The following is a 20,748-nucleotide window of genomic DNA, read 5'->3' on the forward strand; positions in this document are numbered from 1 at the left end:
TTATTTCAGACAACCCTCTGTAGCCGCCACCATGAGTACGGACGCGGAAATGGCCAGCAAAGCCGCCGTTTACCTCTGTAAGCCTGAGAGGGAAAGGATTGAGGAGCTGTACCTTAAGGCCTCCATGCTGAGCAAGGAGGCTGGCAAAGTCACCGTCAAAATCCTCCACACCCAAGAGGTATCAAAAAAAGTACCAATACTGCAATGTAGAACTATACTCCGTTACAAGTAAAAGTCCGGGATTCAAAGTAAAAGTACTTTAAGTACCAAATGTGAAAGTACTTATTATGCAGAATGTCTCATTTCAAGTTTTCAAATTTATAAAGAATTTAGAAAATAGCCATGGCAGTCGACGCATCTTGAAAATGTGCCGCAAATCTTTGAATATATATTCTTTCAGAGAGAATTTTTAACTATTTTTAACGCTTCTCGGGGGGGGGGGGTCCCTGGCACTACATATTTTCAGTTGGGGGTTCTGGGGTCCTTGACGTGAAAAAGGTTCAGCACCACTGACATAGAAACTGAGGTTTTTCAAGAAAACTGAAAGAAAAAGGATTTAGAAGACATTTTGTAGAATCAGTTCTCAGGTCTAAATGGGTCTTTAAAGGTGGAGGAGCTGAGGAGGCAGCTGGACGAGGAGGTCAAGGCCAAGCGCGCCCTGGCTCACGGCCTGCAGTCGTCCCTCTGCGACGTCGAGCTGCTCCGCGAGCATTTGGCGGAGGAGCAGGAGACCATGAGGGCGGAGCTACAGCGTTCGGAGGAGGAGCATGAGGACATGAGGGCGGAGCTACAGCGTGCCGCGGCCGTGGCCAACCGCGAGGCGGCCGCGTGGAGGGCTAAGTACGAGAGCACCACCGTGCAGCGCACCGACGAGCTCCAGGACGCCAAGTGAGTATAAACGTTACCAGGAACGTCATGACATTTCTTTATTTCTAAGATATTTTTTGCGGCTTACGCCTTTTTTTTTTTAAATATTTTTTATCCCACAATTTTGTAACCCATTTTTCACCCCTGTGTCAATCATCTAATGTGATCCTGGGCTCTACACACCCTCCACCAACCTAGTCCTCATATATGGGGGACAAGGGGAGAGCAACAGACTTGAACTCATGCTTCCTTCATGCCTGAGTGTCCAAGTTGCTTACGCCTTTTATTGTTTTTTTGAAGGGACAGACAGTAGGCTGACAGGAAACGGGAGAGAGATGGGGGGGATGACATGCAGTAAAGGCCGTGTCGGGCTCGGGAGTCGAACCCGCGGCACACTGTGACTGGATTACCAGTCGGGTGCCCAGACGGTTACGCCACCGCCTGGGCTCATCACATTTCTAAGTATTAATTAAGTAAAGCTATAAGTTAATAATAATAATAATAATAAAACTTTATTTGTATAGCACCTTTCATGACATGAAATGCAGCTCAAAGTGCTTTACAGAACAATGGAGAATAAAAGAAAAGCAAGGCAACGACATTAAAAAACAAGCAGTAATGCAGTACAGTGAGGACATGAAAAATAAAAAATACAAGATCAATTAAAGGCAATGTTGTAGAAGTGGGTCTTGAGCTGAGCTTTAAAAATGTCTACAGAGGCTGCCTGACGAAGGTACAGAGGGAGCTTGTTCCATGCCGACGGCCCGTAGAAGCAAAAAGCTGCTTCCCCGTATTTTTTAGTTGCCATTTTTTTGGGCAAAGCGAGCAGGCCGCCGGTGGAAGACCTTAGGGGGCGGTTTGGGACATATTTAGGCAGGCAGTCATGTAGGTAGGAAGGTGCGAGACCATTGAGAGCTTTATAGACAAGTAAAATAATTTTAAAATCAATCCTAAAAACAACCGGAAGCTGATCAGAGACGTTGCCGCTGTGTTCCATATGATCCAACAGGAAGAAGCTTGCCCAGGGTCTCCAGGAGGCCGAGGAGCAGATGGAGGCTGTGGACTCTAAGTGTGTCTCTCTGGAGAAGACCAAGCACCGACTGCAGGGGGAGGTGGAGGACCTGATGGTGGACGTGGGGAGGAGCAACGACATGGCCGCCGACCTCGACAAGAAGCAGAGGAACTTTGACAAGGTTCAGATTAAAGCCCAGGGGAAATACAAACAGTGCTTAATTTAATGCCATCTTGACTAAATTGTCATTTCAGCAATCAGAACCTGAATCAAAATTAAAAGGGAGTGGAAATATTTGCTCCTCCCAAAATAGGAGGTGTTGCATTCACACCAATCCCCGACGACACACTGCACCCACGTAATAGGGCATTAAGCAACTATTCAACTAGTCGACTAGTAAATCCACTAGTCGACCTTGTTGGTACTATAGTATAGTTGATAAGAAAAAAAGGGAAATAAAGGGAGGGTGTGTGTGTGTGTGTGTGTGTGTGTGTGTGTGTGTGTGTGTGTGTGTGTGTGTGTGTGTGTGTGTGTGTGTGTGTGTGTGTGTGTGTGTGTGTGTGTGCGTGTGTGCGTGTGTGTGTGTTGGCTGAGGGCTTAAAAAATGAGGATAAAAAGTGAGGACAGAAAAGTGAGGACGCCAAAAGTGATTGGCCGGAATGTGATGATGTATAGATGATGTATGATGATGTACAGTATTGATGATGTATAGATGATGTATGATGATGTATAGATGATGTATGATGATGTATTGTACAGTATTGATGATGTATGATGATAAGAGCGCCCTCACTTCCAGGTTGTGACTGAGTGGAAGCAGAAGTTGCAGGAGGGACAGTGTGAGCTGGAGGCCGCTCAGAAAGAGGCCCGCGGCCTCAGCGCCGAGCTCTTCAAGACCAGGAACTACTACGAGGAGGCTCTGGATCAGCTGGACTCTACCAAGAGGGAGAACAAGAACCTCCAGCGTGGGTACCAGGAGGACATTTAGGCCTGACGGCGGAATTTAAATCATGACCGTTTTCTGAAATACCTATTTTTCTGTATCAGTGGTGCTCAATATCATGTCAAAAAGGACCCCAAAAAGTATATGTATAGTATAGCCTAATAGGCCGCCGACCCCCATCTGAAAATATGTTGTTCCAAGAACCCCTCAGAAGCAAAGATTCGTTCGCTCTGAAAGAATATACAGTATATTAAAAAAAAATTAGGCACATTTTCACGATTTTTCAAAAATAGCAGATCTACAAGCTCGTAGCGCGGCATTCGGTGCTGCTCTATGAGCTTGTAGATCTGCTATTTTTCAATAGCTAAAGTATAACCTAAAAGGGGTTCCCGCCCTGAATGAGTTAACAGAAGACCCATTTAGACCTGCATGAGGCCCAATCTACGAATGTCTAAAAAGTTATTCCATGTAGAGGGAGCAGATTGCAAGAATGCCTTTTCACCAGGGAGAACAGTCAGTGGTTGTTTTTTAAATTACAAACATACGTGTAGATCCAGATTATGGCCTTGTAAATTAAGACATAGCAGTGAGTGAGTGAGTGTATGGAAGTTCAGAGCAGGCACGCCAAACTGAGTATATAGGGTGCCAGTGCTTTACAGTCAATTAGTAATTAGATTTTTTATTTATTTTTTAAATAGAGGAGATTGGAGACCTGGCGGAACAGATGGGTGAGACTGGTAGGAGCATCCATGAGATGGAGAAGACCATGAAGGCCAAGGAGACTGAGAATGCTGAGTTAGTGACCGCTCTGGAGGAGGCCGAGGTAAGTCTTAGATTAGAACGTTCATCTGTAGAGTGGTTCCTCTGGTCTGGAGGAAGCAGAGGTACGTCTTAGATTAGATCGTCATCTGTAGACAGCATGCGCAGACTTGAGCCGACAGCCGCGGACAGAAGAAGCTGGTGGATGGAAAAGAAGCTCCACCTCCACGATCCACCAGCTGTCTAGAAACTCTGAAATTACGTAAAACACAGCTTCTTCTGTCCACAGCTTTCGGTTCAAATGTGTCCATGAGGAGAATGGTTCCTCTGGTCTGGAGGAAGCAGAGGTTTTCAACCCTTTTCATATATCAAGGGCCAGGCCCTTTATTTTAAGCCACGCACATCAATTGATGAGATTTTGACTCACAGACCCAAAACTAAAGAATATTTTGTTGTCGTTGGATACGATTTTGTCCACAAATCTATGCTGTATTGATGTGGTACCATAGAAGAGATATCAGGAAAATTAATGTTGATCAAAATAAGAATAATTTTTGTGTAGACTTCTTGTTAAGTACATAAGCCTAATACAGGTGTTTTTTTTTTCAGGTGTTTTTTTGTTTTTCAATTTTAGTTTTCGTTGACTATAATAACCTTAATTGTTCCAGTACACTTTGGAGCACGAAGAGACCAAGATGGTCCGCACGCAGCTGGAGCTGAAGCAGGTGAAGGGCGATGTGGACAGGAAGCTGTCGGAGAAGCAGGAGGAGCTGGAGCTGATCAGGAGGACCAGCCAGAGACTGGTGGACGACATGCAGAGCCAGCTGGACTCTGAGGTCAGGAGCAGGAACGAGGCCCTGAGGGTCAAAAGGAAGATGGAGGAAGAGCTGAACGACTCCCAGGTTCAGTTGAGCCATGCCAACCGCCTGGCCGCCGAGTCCCAGAAACACCTCGGGATCGTCCAGGGACAACTCAAGGTACTTGAGTACATAGTTGTGGAGCAATGAGCCTCCGACTTTTACATTTCAAGGTCTCCCCCTTAAGGGTCCATTTGGTTGTGTTTGTACACTGTTAGAGTTATAGACTTGTAATGTAGACACCCCCTAAAGGAACCCAGAGAGTTCCTGGAATCCACTTTGAAAACCATTGCTGTGTGAGGAATCAATACAACAGTTATGACATTTCATTATTCTGTCATCTCAGGACGCACAACTGCAGCTTGAAGGTTCCCTCCTGGCTGAAGATGACCACAGGGAACAAGCCTTCACGGTGGAGCGCAGAAACAGCCTGATGAAGGCCGAGGTGGAGGAGCTGAGAAGTGCCCTCGAGCAGACCGACAGAGGCCGCAAGATCACCGAGCAGGAGTTGATGGATGCCAGTGAGCGTTTGGGACTGCTGCACTCCCAGGTGAGAAGAAGAACACTGCTTACTTTGATCTCTCTGCAGATAGATATATATTGTTTTCCAGATTGCATGGTAATCAGACACTGTAGCTCCTGGAATATTAACTGTCCCTTCTCTCCTTTAGAATACAAAACTTCTGAACAGCAAGAAGAAGACTGACGCTGAGCTGGTTCAGGTTCAGGGTGAGGTGGACGAAATTATTCAGGAATTCAGAAGTGTAGAGGAGAAGGCCAGGAGGGCCATCATTGATGTAAGCAGAATGTAAAACAATAACTGTACATCCGTCTTATAAAGTATATCTACATACATGTTTTGTATTGCTGCTACACTGAACACGGCTTTCCTCGTAAAAGAGTCAGGACCTCACCTGTATAAAAATGAAGGTCAAATAAAATAAAATGTCTCCAAATCTGAGGCCAGTGGTTCTCAGCAGGAAATCGACGGTTAATTTGTGCACTCCCAAGTAGGGAACGAGACTTTAAGTATGTCGGGGTCTTGTTCTCAAGTGAGGGCAGGGCGGAGCAGGAGATCAGCCAGAGAATCTGAGCGGAAGGAGCGGTATTGCAGTCGCTGTACCGCACTGTTGTGACGAAAAGAGAGCAGAGTCAGAAGGCGAAGCTCCCCGTATACCAAGCAATCCTCTTTCCTATACTCTCACCTATGGTGATGAAGTGCGGCGTAATTTCCGAAAGAATAAGATCAAGTGGCCGAAATGAGTTTCATCAGACAGATGGCTGGCCTCTCCCTTGGAGATAGGGTGAGAAGTGAGAACTTCTCCTTCACCGAGCGTCTCCTTTTGGGAGGTCCTCGCTGCACATCCCACTGGGAGGAGACCCCATGGCAGACCAAGGACCAGATAGGGGGATTAAATCTCCACACTGGCCTATAGGAACGCCTCAGGATCCCCCTCGGGATGTGGACAGTGTTGCTCGGGTAAGGGACGTCTGGACTGGAGCTCTCTGTTGCCCTGCAGCGACCATACTCTGGATAAGCAGCTGAATATGGAATGGATGGATGAAATAAATAAATACATATGTAAAATACATATATACATATATAATATAAAACTGTTCCCTCGTATATCTTAGGCTTCCATGATGGCCGAAGAGCTGCAGAAGGAGCAGGACTTAAGCGCTCACATGGAGAGGATGAATAGGGACCTGGAGGTCACAGTGAAGGACCTGCAGCATCGTCTCAATGAGGCTGAGAAGGGTGGCAAGAGGCAGCTCCACAAACTGGAGGATAGGGTACTTTGAACTGTGTTCATTTTTGACAGAAAATGTATTTAGTTCTTAGGTTTTTTGTCATAGTTTTTTTTAATGAAATCCCAATTAGTTTGACTTGTAGTCATATTATATGTTTTACTTAATCGACAGTTGATTTAGATTGATATCTAAATAATTGCACATCAATGTATGAGTTGCCTTGCAGTCTTATTAATTATGTGTACACTACACTCTAATCTTTCTCAGGTGCGCGAGCTTGAAGTGGAAGTGGAGAACGAGCAGAGACACGGTGCCGACGCCATAAAGGGAGTTCGTAAGTACGAGAGGAGAGTGAAGGAGCTGTCCTATCAGGTATGAGTCTCTCCCCCCCGACCCAACAACATACTGTAGCTGTCTGTGAATCTGAAACAAGGGAATGAAAATAAATAACGTAACTGTAAAACATAAAAGAACACATGTGTCACTCTATTTTAGACTGAGGAGGACAAGAAGAACGTGAACAGACTGCAGGACTTGGTGGACAAGCTGCAGGGTAAAGTGAAGGCCTACAAGAGGCAGGCGGAGGAGGCTGTAAGTAATCATGCAATTATAGGCCTACAAAACAATAATAAGAAAACCTTGTTTTTGTTTAATGTCAGATGACCTTTAAATGCCACTTCACTGTCATCTGGAGACAGACCCCCCCCCCCCCCCGATCATCTAGAATCCATAACAGTTCCTGTGATAGTCACAGTGGAGATGCTGAAAGGTGTTACATTTCACAACGTGTTAACTTCCAGGAGGAGGAGGCCAACTGTCACCTGTCGAGGTTCAGGAAGGTTCAGCAGGATCTGGAAGAGGCGGAGGAGCGCGCTGGCGTCGCTGAGTCGCAGCTCAACAAGATGAGAGCCAAGTAGGGCCGTGACTGTGACTGAAAAAGGTATGATTACAGGGAATAATTATGCTATTTAACCCAGTGGTTTTCAACCTTTTTCATGTCAAGGTCCATTATTTATTCGCCATTGGAGCCACGGACCACCATGTGATGAGATTTAGCCTCTCGGACCCAAAACTTAATACGATGTTGTCCACAATTCCAAGCTGTGTTGATGTGGTATATATAGATGAGATAACAGGCAAATGCTGATCGAAATAACAATAACACAATAACAATTCAGTGATGCTTGCGGAACTCGAGGAAATCGTTCCTTACCGCATCGCTGTCGTGGCAATAATCACGTTAAACCACACCCTCTCGTGTAATATTGCTTAATTCTATTCCTCGACCAGAATGTAACCTGTTGTTTGTTGACTCACTTAGTCAGTTGCTCTGGAAGGGTCAGCTAAATGGCTAAGTTGTAAATGACAGTCATCGTGTATAAAAATTTGATTTTCTTAGCATTTTTACTCAATAATAAAGGACATGGCTGAGTAAGAAGACCACTGCCAGGGATCAAGAATCAAGGAACCACAATGTCATAAAATATGTCTAATGTTTGTACTTGAATAATAATGTTTTATTGAAATAAATAAAATGCAATTGAGATGTACGTGTCTCAATAAGACTTGAATTCTGTATATTTTATATTTCACTCCGTTACACCTAGTACTTGAGCAGGTGATGTCGTTGAGGTATTTCAGTGAGGAGTGTGACTGTCACCTGTTGCTGTCATTCAGACTAGATGACACCCAAAGATGCAGGGAGACATGTGCATGTGACATCTGAGGGGTGCTAACCCCAACCCATGGATGCAGGGAGACTTCTGCATGTGACACCTGAGGGCTGCTGGAAAACAACAGATTGCTTTGAAATGCAGTGGTGGAAAAAGACAGAATTGTCAAGGCCATTATGTGGAAATTTACACCACTGTTGAAAGGAGAATATTGGCCATTGATCTTCATCATAAATTAGTTTGAAGAAAAACTATATAGAATGTCAGTATGCTGAACATTTCAAGGTACAGCAGCAGGACTGTGAAACTTCAGCCAAATATGGCCACAAAGCCCATGGGGCGGCGCACGCACACACACACACACACACGCACGCACGCACACACACACACACACACACACACACACACACACACACACACACACACACACACACACACACACAGAGAGAAGACAGACATGTGATGGGTGGGTGGTTGAACGTGTAGTGGGAGGTATAGGGGGGTGGGGTGGCACCGTAGGGGCACTGCCCGTGAACTTTTCCTTTTTTCTCTCCTAGAATTAACATCTTGGACACTTTCCAAGGCCCCAGTCTGTAACCATAGAGATGTGGACAATAGCATTGGCTGTGCAGTCCCTCTGTTGTGTAACTACGGGACTCCACTAAAGTAAACTAGACTATACTGTCCTTTTTATGAATAGAGAGAGAGAGAGAGAGAGAGAGAGAGAGAGAGAAATAAAGAAAAAGTCTATAGAAAAACCTCTTCACAAGCAATCCCAGACTCCTATAGCCATGTTGTGTTCTGAAATGCAACTCAGTATTTCTGTAACCACAGACATGATGCCAAGTTTGCCAACTCAAAGGTATAGCCTGAAAACCAGACAAATCTGCCACAGGGGAAAGAAAATATCCCTGGGGAGATTGGGTCTGGCACTCCAAACCTGCAGTCTGCAGGGACCCTCCCCCCCCCCCCCCCCCCCCCCCATTTGTCTCTGCCTAAAGTGCCCTGACACGCACGCACACACACACACACACACACACACACACACACACACACACACACACACACACACACACACACACACACACACACACACACACACACACACACACACACACACACACACACACACACACACTTTAATTCATCCTGATCTACACTCACTTGGGGGGGGGGGGGGGGAGGGGGGGACTTGTGCATTGTGTTGTAACAGCCCCCACCACTAAACCTGCCATGTCATGGCCTGCAGACAAGTCCACACTGAATTGTGGCCTCCACTAAATTGTTTTTTTTTTTTAAACAAATGATATGTCGAATAAAAACCTGACATAAAGTGTGTTAGAACCACAGAGGTAAAAAAATAAACACAGTACATTTACAGGGGTAACGGGACCCCCAGGGAACGGGGGGTCCTTCATTGTCACTAAATATTTTCAGATGGGGCTCCAGGGACAAACACGGCAACACATTTGGGGGACAATGTGTTTGAGAACCACCGAGTTAGAGTAGGTTTGAGAACCACCGAGTTAGAGTAGCTATACGTCATTATCCCATTCTGACCTGAGATCAGATTCATACGAGGTTTCCACTGGACACACACTGGTCTGATTAACCCATTCTGACCTGAGATCGGATTCTAGAAATGTCAGTCGCTCTTCGATTTTTCAAAAATAGCAGACCTACAAGCTCGTATCGCGCCACTCGGTGGCGCGATATGAGCTTGTAGATCTGCTATTTTTCAATAGCTAAAGCATAACATGATGCTGACACCAAAATGGGTGCCCGTTCAGAATGGGTTATTTGCGACAGTAATTAGTAACGGCACATTCATTATTGCACCCTGAGAACATCACCCTAAATGCTGCAGCGTGCGAGCCCCTAAAGCTGTCAGATTGGGGCAGATTGCCAGCAGTATTTGCAGGTTGGTGATTCACAATCATGGGGGATGAAAACAAAGGATGCCTTTCTGCTGCCCATGCAGCGCCTGTGGTCTGGGCTGATGACATCCAGAAACAGGGCAGAGTATTGAGCACCCCGTGCCCTTAGGGAGGCATACTATCATCCGACAGAGCACTGCTCCGAAGGAGCAATGCTCCGAGGTGCGCTGCGGGTCGGGAGAGGGTTGCGGTTAGGTTTAGGTGTCTGCCCCGGGGGAGGTTAGGGTTAGGGTGAGGGAGGAGGTAGGTTGTCGTTCGGACCAATGCTCCGTCGGATGAAAGTACTGCACTCGTGCCCTTAGAGGCCGACTTATTTTGATTACATTATTAGCAGTAGTGGCCAAAGTACTACTAAACCCCAGTACTTCTGGTCAAAAGTCAAAAGTCAAAGTCAAAGTTTAGATACTCCCGGTCAACTGTCTGCAAATGAACATTGCTCAGTCACATTTGTACGTATCTGTCTAATTATACAATACTACTACTATTATATTATTGTTTTTGAATAATTGGGTGAATAAAACAAAGGGAACTGACAATAGAATTCCGAGCATTTGCAATAAGGGGAAATGTTTGGCCCAAATTGTGCCATTGGTGGATGCTTGGGTTACTCACAACAATTACAGCCTACTGTCTGCGTTCTATTAGGTGACACAACGGCCATGCACAATCCTCTGCTCTGTACTGTGACAATCCTAGACCTTCTCAGTCTCTGGCTAACCGCTGAAAAATCACAGGCCATGATGGGACCGGGAACAGGATATTTTGTGATGCACCTACCCTACACTGCTTGCCAATGGCTGTAATTTTCACAGATTTTGTAAGTACTGTATGTAAGGGGGTCCACAGTTCACCCATAGTTACCCTTAAGGGTAAACAATGTGAGGACCCTGGCATGCAGCATCAAAGGGTCTGTATTAATACCCTGCTTGCCTCTCATTTATTATCCAATCCATTGTTATTGTTCTCCAAGGCCTTTGGCCGACTTTAAGAGCCTAGTTCGTCTACCTGACATATTCTAATCTACACACATCAATTACAGAGTTTATTAGAAGATAAAATAATTAAAAAAGACACTAGAGTGATCAGAGATACCTCTGCTCAAAACCTTGAGGTTCTGAAGACTCAGGCGATTTCAGGACATCATGATTCAGCATTATGAAAATAATGATAATAATCAGAATTCATAAATACATTTTGAATTATCCTTATAGAAGGGAGGACCACAAAAGTACACTCCTTGCCTACTCAGGGATCACAGAAGTCAGTCATAGCCATTTGGAATGGTGCACAAATGGTCGTGGCCTGCAGGCTATGAGCAACGGATTCGTATGAAAATCAACCGATTATCACCAGTATAGGTTACTTATCGCTGGAATCGAATCGTCAGTTTCACAATGTTTTTGCTTCGGTGTCAAATGAACTCCGTCGAGCCTGCTGGCCTCGATTGCATTGGAGTGATAAGTATAACCTACTGCCACTAGTGATTATCGGTTGATAACATGGGATCCCACGGAGCATTAATCCGAATGTGTGAACAACGGTCGGACTAGTGCTTGAACATGCGCTGCTCCTGTGCTTGCGGTTATGGTTAGGTTAGGGTTTGAGGTATAGGTTGGTTATGGTTAGGTTAGGGTTTGAGGTATAGGTTGTCGGTCTAATCACTGTCGGACCAATAATAGTGTCGGAACTAAAGCCTCTACCCGATAACATTGGAAGCGGTGACTTGAGGTGAATGTTTTGCCACTGTCCCCTTTATAAGTGGTAGAGAAAGTACTCAATTGTTTTACTTAAGTAAAAGTACCAATACTGCAATTTAGAACTACTTCGTTACAATAAAAAGTACGGAATTGAAGATGTACTTGAGTAGTGTCGGCATCAAAATGTACTTAAAGTACTAAAAGTATGGGTGACAAAGTAAGTACTCATATTGCAGAATGTCCCATTTCACAAGTTCAAACTGTGTACAAAATCTGTAGAAAATAGCCAATCTACAAGCTCACAATGCGACGCATTGTGAGCTTGTAGATCGGCTATTTTCAAATGGCCGAAATGTATAGGGTTGAAGTGGTTAATGTATGTTTTCTAATCAAAATTAAAATAGACAAAGTAACTAGTAACTAAAGTTTTCAAATAATTGTAGTGGAGTAAAAGTAAGTCTGAGATGTAGTGAAGTAGAAGTACTGGAAGTACTGGAAATACTCAAGTAAAGTACAAATACCTCAAAATTGTACTTAAGTACAGTAATTAAGTTAAAGTACTTAGTTACTTTCCACCACTGTCCTTTATTAGATATCTTAATCTGATTGAGAAATGGACATCAAGGTATCCGAGGATACTTTGACATGTCTGATGCTTTCTAACGCTTGATCCTGGCAACGGAAATAACATTACTCAGTATGACTGCCCGCACTGATCATACACACATGCATGTGCGTGCAAGTGCGCACACACACACACACACACACACACACACACACACACACACACACACACACACACACACACACACACACACACACACACACACACACACGTTCCCGTTTGTGGTGGTTTGTGCAGACACTGTGTTTTTTCCTACATTATGAGAACACCCCTTTCCACTGCCACTACAGCACAGTGGAGGGTATCAAAAAATCCAGTTAGAGCCACAGAACACCAATCTCACTTCATATTTTGAATAATCACAACAGAACTGGAAATACAACATCCAACATTATGAGGACACTGTTAATGAGCTTCATAAGCTCCGCCCATGATAAAAACTGTATTATTGGGACTGATGGTTTGTGAGGACAATACACACACTTATCTCCCCAGTGCCTCCCCAGTGCCTCCCCAGTGTCTCCCCAGTGCCTCCCTGAGTGCCTCCCCAGTGCCTCCCCAGTGCCTCCCCAGTGCCTCCCCAGTGCCTCCCCAGTGTCTCCCCAGTGTCTCCCCAGTGCCTCCCTGAGTGCCTCCCCAGTGCCTCCCCAGTGCCTCCCCAGTGTCTCCCCAGTGTCTCCCCAGTGTCTCCCCAGTGCCTCCCTGAGTGCCTCCCCAGTGCCTCCCCAGTGTCTCCCCAGTGCCTCCCCAGTGTCTCCCCAGTGTCCCCTCAGTGCCTCCCCAGTGTCCCCTCAGTGCCTCCCCAGTGTCTCCTCAGTGCCTCCCCAGTGCCTCCCCAGTGTCTCCCCAGTGTCTCCCCAGTGTCTCCCCAGTGTCTCCCCAGTGCCTCCCTGAGTGCCTCCCCAGTGCCTCCCCAGTGTCTCCCCAGTGTCTCCCCAGTGCCTCCCCAGTGTCTCCCCAGTGCCTCCCTGAGTGCCTCCCCAGTGTCTCCCCAGTGCCTCCCCAGTGTCTCCCCAGTGCCTCCCCAGTGTCTCCCCAGTGTCCCCTCAGTGCCTCCCCAGTGTCCCCTCAGTGCCTCCCCAGTGTCTCCTCAGTGCCTCCCCAGTGTCTCCCCAGTGCCTCCCAGTGTCCCCCTGAGTGTCTCCACAGTGCCTCCCCAGTGTCCCCCTGACTGTCTCCACAGTGCCTCCCCAGTGTCCCCCTGACTGTCTCCCCAGTGCCTCCTCAGTGCCTCCCCAGTGTCTCCCCAGTGTCTCCCCAGTGCCTCCCCAGTGTCCCCCTGAGTGTCTCCCCAGTGCCTCCCCAGTGCCTCCCAGTGTCCCCCTGAGTGCCTCCCCAGTGCCTCCCTAGTGTCTCCCCAGTGCCTCCCCAGTGTCTCCCCAGTGCCTCCCCAGTGTCTCCCCAGTGTCTCCCCAGTGCCTCCCCAGTGTCCCCCAGTGTCCCCAGTGTCTCCAATAGCAATACAAGAGCAATAATACAAATTAATCTTAATTTATTAATCTAATTATTTGCTCTCATCCAGTGCTAATGAAAAAATCCTATATTTTGGCTATTAAAAAAAAAAAAAGTATCTCCCCAGTGCCTCCCTGAGTGCCTGCCCAGTGTCCCCCCAGTGCCTCCCCAGTGTCTCCCCAGTGCCTCCCCGAGTGCCTCCCCAGTGTCTCCCCAGTGCCTCCCCAGTGTCTCCCCAGTGCCTCCCCAGTGTCTCCCCAGTGTGCCCTCAGTGCCTCCCCAGTGTCTCCCCAGTGTGCCCTCAGTGCCTCCCCAGTGTCTCCCCAGTGCCTCCCAGTGTCCCCCTGAGTCCCTCCCCAGTGTCCCCCTGAGTGTCTCCACAGTGTCTCCCCAGTGCCTCCCCAGTGTCCCCCCGAGTGCCTCCCCAGTGTCTCCCCAGTGCCTCCCAGTGTCCCCCTGAGTCCCTCCCCAGTGTCCCCCTGAGAGTCTCCACAGTGCCTCCCCGAGTGCCTCCCCAGTGTCTCCCCAGTGCCTCCCCAGTGTCTCCCCAGTGCCTCCCCAGTGTCTCCCCAGTGTGCCCTCAGTGCCTCCCCAGTGTCTCCCCAGTGTGCCCTCAGTGCCTCCCCAGTGTCTCCCCAGTGCCTCCCAGTGTCCCCCTGAGTCCCTCCCCAGTGTCCCCCTGAGTGTCTCCACAGTGTCTCCCCAGTGCCTCCCCAGTGTCCCCCCGAGTGCCTCCCCAGTGTCTCCCCAGTGCCTCCCAGTGTCCCCCTGAGTCCCTCCCCAGTGTCCCCCTGAGAGTCTCCACAGTGTCTCCCCAGTGCCTCCCCAGTGTCCCCCTGAGTGCCTCCCAGTGCCTCCCCAGTGTCCCCCTGAGTGTCTCCAATAGCAATACAAGAGCAATAATACAAATTAATCTTAATTTATTAATCTAATTATTTGCTCTCATCCAGTGCTAATGAAAAAATAAAATAATAAATAAATCCTAAAATTGTGGCAGGCGGGCCACATAAAATGACATGGCGGTAGTTTGGGGACCCCTGCCTTAAGCCTTCAAATTCGACACACTCGTTCCGAACCCCCACAGGGACTGCAGTGCCCGGTGTTGATTCGGTCGGAACCACGGTGTCCAGAACCATCACAAAAGGCCTCTGCCCGGGCCCTGAACCGGGCCCCTGCCCATGCTCTATATATGGAGCTGGCTTGTTCTGACACCACAACACTCCATATTTGGGCATGACTGACACAGAACTACATATATCGGAATAAAGGCACAGAGAGACAGAATATACTGTATGGGCATAAAAGGAACACTATTTATTATTGAATGATTTTAATTGTTAATTTAGTTGGAAATATCCTTCCAATTTCATATGACACAACCTTGATATATGCCATTACAAAATATATATATCTTTTCACATAGGCCTATTTATTATTTATTAGTTTTTTAGCTATACAGTTAGAAGTGAAAACCGGCATGTTTGGATGCCTGTCAGCTGGTCGGACAATCACAACCAGGTGTGAGTTTTGGCGTGGAATCATCAGTCAGGCTGGAATGATAAATGCTGAAAATTGCGGTCATCGCGCCGTACACCAATTGTTTTGGTGTAAATTACATTGATAAATTAGGCCCATAGAACGCAGAGAAAATATATGTTATATCATAGATCAGTGGTTTTCAAACATTTTGATATAAAGTTCTAATATTTATTCTGAATTTGAGCCACGGACCACCATTTGATGACATTTAGCCTCTCAGACCCATCTGAGCCACGGACCACAATCTGATGACATTTAGCCTCTCAGACCCATCTGAGCCACGGACCACCATCTGATGACATTTAGCCTCTCAGACCCATCTGAGCCACGGACCACCATCTGATGACATTTAGCCTCTCAGACCCATCTGAGCCACGGACCACCATCTGATGACATTTAGCCTCTCAGACCTAAAACGTAGAATATTGTGTTGGTACCATTAGGAGAGATAACAGGCAAACATTGATCAAAATAACAATTATTCTACATTCTCTAATTGTGTAGACTTCTTGCAAATTATGGAATGTATGTTTTACAATAATGTTACTCCGACCTGAGAGCGTAAGATGAAACCAAATGGACCCATAAGGGTATGGGTTCATTTGGTTTCATTTTACACTTCCAGAGTTAAGGATTTATAATAAGGGTCCATTTGGCTCAGTGGCCTTGTGGTTAGAGTGTCCGCTCTGAGACTGGGAGGTTGGGGTTTGATCCCCGGCCGGGTCATACCAAAGACTGTAAAAATGGGACCCAGTGCCTCCCTGCTTGACACTCAGCATCAAGGGTTGGATTGGGGGTAGCCTGACGTAAACAGAGACATTTCTGGCCTAGATGGGAGGGTCGCGCCTCAGAAATGCGCGCACCCTGATTGGATCTCATCGATCTGTCCGTCACCCCCGGCCCCTCCTCTCCCCCCTAGTGCAGCGCTACGTCACATCATTTAGAGCGACGCCCACCCGGAAGGGTTGACTCCCACTTTTAGACTGGTTCAGCCCACGGCTTTTTCCAGGCTTTCATCTTTCGCGCAGACGAAATGAAAGCCTGGGTATCGAGGCTAGATTGGGGTCCCCGGACCACCATGGATATATAGATCATAGATCATAGAATGCAGTGAGACATTGTAGTGTCTCAGTTATGACTGTACAGAGCTGCTATGAAAGCATTTTGCCCAGAAAGAACTCTATAATCATCATAATTGGTAACTAGCAAGGCTATGGTTAATAAATGTCCAACCTAGTTCCTTTAAGACAACTGTTAATGCCTCTAAAGTTGACAATAATGCCATTTATGTGGCTCAGCACCTTGTGTTGTGAGTTTGGTGTAGATCAGTTAGACAGTTGTGTCACTGATATGCATGGTTTTAATTTAATAATATAAAAGTATATTATGGTAATTCATTAATTTGACCAAGTTGAATCAAAAATGATTAAATTGGGAATGAGTGTTTGGGTTTGCCTTATCAACCAATTGTAAAGGCAGTTTAATATTATGGATAAAACAGATAGTGATCTTTTGATTGAAAATGGTGGCATAGTTTAGTTGTGGCAGTTAAGGGTTAATGGTCAATTGCTATTTGTAAATACTATGTTGAAATCCGGTTACACAGTGGTGTATGCGCTGTGAGCTTGTAGATCTACTATTTTTAACCCATTTAGGCCTAAGGCTGATTCTAAAAACGCCTTGTAAAGCCTGACCTAAGCTTTCTGAAAAACTTCTAATATTTATATAGCAGCATCAATTTTTTGTAATTTTTTAATACTGTATATACTGTACAGCAGGGGTTCCCAAACCTTTTTGGACCAGGTACCCCTTTTGGGGTAGATATTTTTCCAGGTACCCCCTCATCCTCGCAACACAGATAATATATTTACAACCACAAGCAGTGTTTCCTGCAGGAAAAAGCTTTGGCATGGTGCTGGGCGCAGGCCGCAGGGGGGCCTTCTTGCGTCGAACATTTTGATTAATTAATTAATTTGATTCAATAATTAATTAATAAGATTAATAAATTCAGTTTAATTTGTATTATTGCTCTTGTATTGCTATTGGAGACACTGGGGGGACACTGGGGGACACTGGGCAGGCACTGGGGAGACACTGGGGAGGCACTCGGGAGGCACTGAGGGGCCACTGGGTAGCCACTGAGGGGACACTGGGGAGGCACTGGGGAGACACTGGGGAGCATGGGGAGGCACTCAGGGGGACACTGGGGAGGCACTGGGGAGGCACTCAGGGGGACACTGGGGAGGCACTGGGAAGGCACTGAGGGGACACTGGGGAGGCACTGGGAAGGCACTGAGGGGACACTGGGGAGGCACTCAGGGGGACACTGGGGAGGCACTGGGGAAGCACTGAGGGGACACTGGGGAGGCACTGGGAAGGCACTGGGGAGGCACTGGGAAGGCACTGGGGAGAAACTGCAGCCATTGGGGAGACATTGGGGAGGCACTGGGGAGACACTGGGGAGGCACTCAGGGGGACACTGGGGAGGCACTCAGGGGGACACTGGGGAGGCACTCAGGGGACACTGGGAAGGTACTGGGGAGCCACTGGGCAGACACTGGGGAGGCACTTGTCGGACACTGGGGACTGTCGGACTGTAATTTTTTAATACTGTATATACTGTACAGCAGGGGTTCCCAAACTTTTTTGGACCAGGTACCCCTTTTGGGGTAGATATTTTTCCAGGTACCCCCTCATCCTCGCAACACAGATAATATATTTACAACCACAAGCAGTTTTTCCTGCAGGAAAAAGCTTTGGCTTGGTGCTGGGCGCAGGCCGCAGGGGGGCCTTCTTGCGTCGAACATTTTGATTAATTAATTAATTTGATTCAATAATTAATTAATAAGATTAATAAATTCAGATTAATTTGTATTATTGCTCTTGTATTGCTATTGGAGACACTGGGGGGACACTGGGGGACACTGGGCAGGCACTGGGGAGACACTGGGGAGGCACTCGGGAGGCACTGAGGGGCCACTGGGGAGCCACTGAGGGGACACTGGGGAGGCACTGGGGAGACACTGGGGAGCATGGGGAGGCACTCAGGGGGACACTGGGGAGGCACTCGGCTGGGCACTGGGGAGGCACTGGGGAGGCACTCGGGAGGCACTGAGGGGCCACTGGGGAGCCACTGAGGGGACACTGGGGAGGCACTGGGGAGACACTGGGGAGCATGGGGAGGCACTCAGGGGGACACTGGGGAGGCACTCGGCTGGGCACTGGGGAGGCACTGGGGAGGCACTCAGGGGGACACTGGGGAGGCACTGGGAAGGCACTGAGGGGACACTGGGGAGGCACTGGGAAGGCACTGAGGGGACACTGGGGAGACACTGGGAAAGCACTGAGGGGACACTGGGGAGGCACTCAGGGGGACACTGGGGAGGCACTGGGGAAGCACTGAGGGGACACTGGGGAGGCACTGGGAAGGCACTGGGGAGGCACTGGGAAGGCACTGGGCAGACACTGCAGGGCAGACACTGGGGTGGCACTTGGGGAGGCACTGGGGAGGTACTGGACATTTCATATCACACACACCATGATTCACTAGCCCCCTCAAAAAAAAGAATAATAATATATATATATATATATATATATATATATATATATAATTTTTTTGAGGGGGCTTGGGTACCCCCTGGCTATGCGTCGCGTACCCCTAGGGGTCCGCGGACACCACTTTGGGAACCGCTGCTGTACAGAACGCAAATATCGGTTCCCGACCTGAGGGGGTAAGACACCAAAAGAGGTTCCCGCCCAGAATGGGTTACAGCCAACGTATAAAATATGGAAAAAGTGTTTAAAATGAGTGCTATATTAACTATTTTGCTGGTGACCCCCTGGAACCCCCTAAGACAGACAGACAGACAGACAGACAGACAGACAGACAGACAGACAGACAGACAGACAGACAGACAGACAGACAGACAGACACACACACACACACACAAGAATTATGGGGACAGAATCGTGAGTTATGGGGACATTCGGCAGTCAGCCAATCAAAAGCCTCAAAATATACACGTGTGTGAATTATTCATGAGCGGGTGCAATACATACAGCCGGCCACTGGGGACACTATTGAGATAGTCCTCATAAAGCAATTGTGTATTATTAGGACATTGGCTGAAACTTGGTATCTGGGCTTTCTAGAGGTATAGAAACACTTCTAGACTGTTTGATTTATGAGGACACTGGACATGTCCTCATAATCCCAAATGTCCTCATAGTGTGGTAGTATTCATGAAAAATGTCCTCATTAAACACCAAAACAAGTACACACACACACACACACACACACACACACACACACACACACACACACACACGTATCAAAGAGCCCAAACAAGGTCAGGGCTCAGGGTCAGTTCAGTTTGCAAACATTGAGCTAAGCAAGTGCCAACTTTGCACCACAAACCATTCTCCAATTAACACAACATGGAGATTGTGCAGATATTCTTTTATGCATTGTGATGTGTAACATCCATTGATCTATCCAAATCTCCACTGCAGAGTACTATTATGAGGCCACATCTTGTGATGGGAGTTGTTGATTATGTAAGTACAAATACAACATTTACCAGTGCATTGTAAAACAAACCAATCTAAGGTCTCCACTATGGGAGAAGAAACATATATTTCTGATATGAATGTATCAAACATTTTCAAAATGTAGGATTAAAAGTATCCCAATTTAAAAAAGAAAATAGTTGAGAACAGCGTAACATAAAGAAAACTGAGGAAATTATCTGATTTCATTTTTCATTGCCCCCCAAATGGATCCAGTGCATCAAAATGGCCTGAGTCTCAGCAATTCAGGAACTTTCCACATTATCCCATTTCGACCTGAGGACGATTCTACAAAATGTCTTCTAAATCATGACATGTTTCTATATCAGTGGTTCTCAAACCAGAAGCAAATATTTGAGTTAAAAATGTTCACTCTGAAAGAATATTCAAAGATTTGCGCCACATTTTCACGATATTTAAAAAATAGCAGACCTACAAGTTCATGAGCTTGTAGAGCTGCTATTTTTCAACAGCTAAAGCATAACACATAATGCTTAAAACACCAAAAGGGGTTCCTGCCCAAAAGGGCGGATAGGGGGGGGTGGGGTGACGATGGGTGATGGAGAAAGATGGAGAGAGCAAAAGAGAGAGCAGGACAAGAAATAAGAGAAAGAGAGAAAGATCTAGACAGAGGGTGCACATGAGAGAGATGCATACAGACAAATAGGCAACATTGAGAAAGAGCAGCATGCATGCATTCACTGAGACATGTTGATTAGTCACTGCAATTAAGAGATCAGGGAAGGGAAGATTGATGAGCAACTTTTACCTCGACAGCCTGCGGCAAAGCTGACGTTGGTGTTTTTTTGGCTGAATACACAGGTCCATACCACAGTACACCCCTCTCTATCTCTCTCTCTCTCTCTCTCTCTCTGACTCCACCCCTAGCCTCGGAAACCCAGACGTTTCTATTTCCAGGGAGAAAAAAAAAGTCTGGGTCCACTTCAATTTCCTGCCGGGAGCTGCCTATGCCATAGCATATGAGTTCCAGGCTACTCCACCCCAGACTTTACAAATCATCCACATAGTTACCAGCAGTTATACCAACATTGTTGTCTTCGCAAGG

Source organism: Protomyctophum parallelum (assembly GCF_964188405.1).
Source record: "Protomyctophum parallelum genome assembly, chromosome: 14".
Lineage (NCBI taxonomy): Eukaryota > Metazoa > Chordata > Actinopteri > Myctophiformes > Myctophidae > Protomyctophum > Protomyctophum parallelum.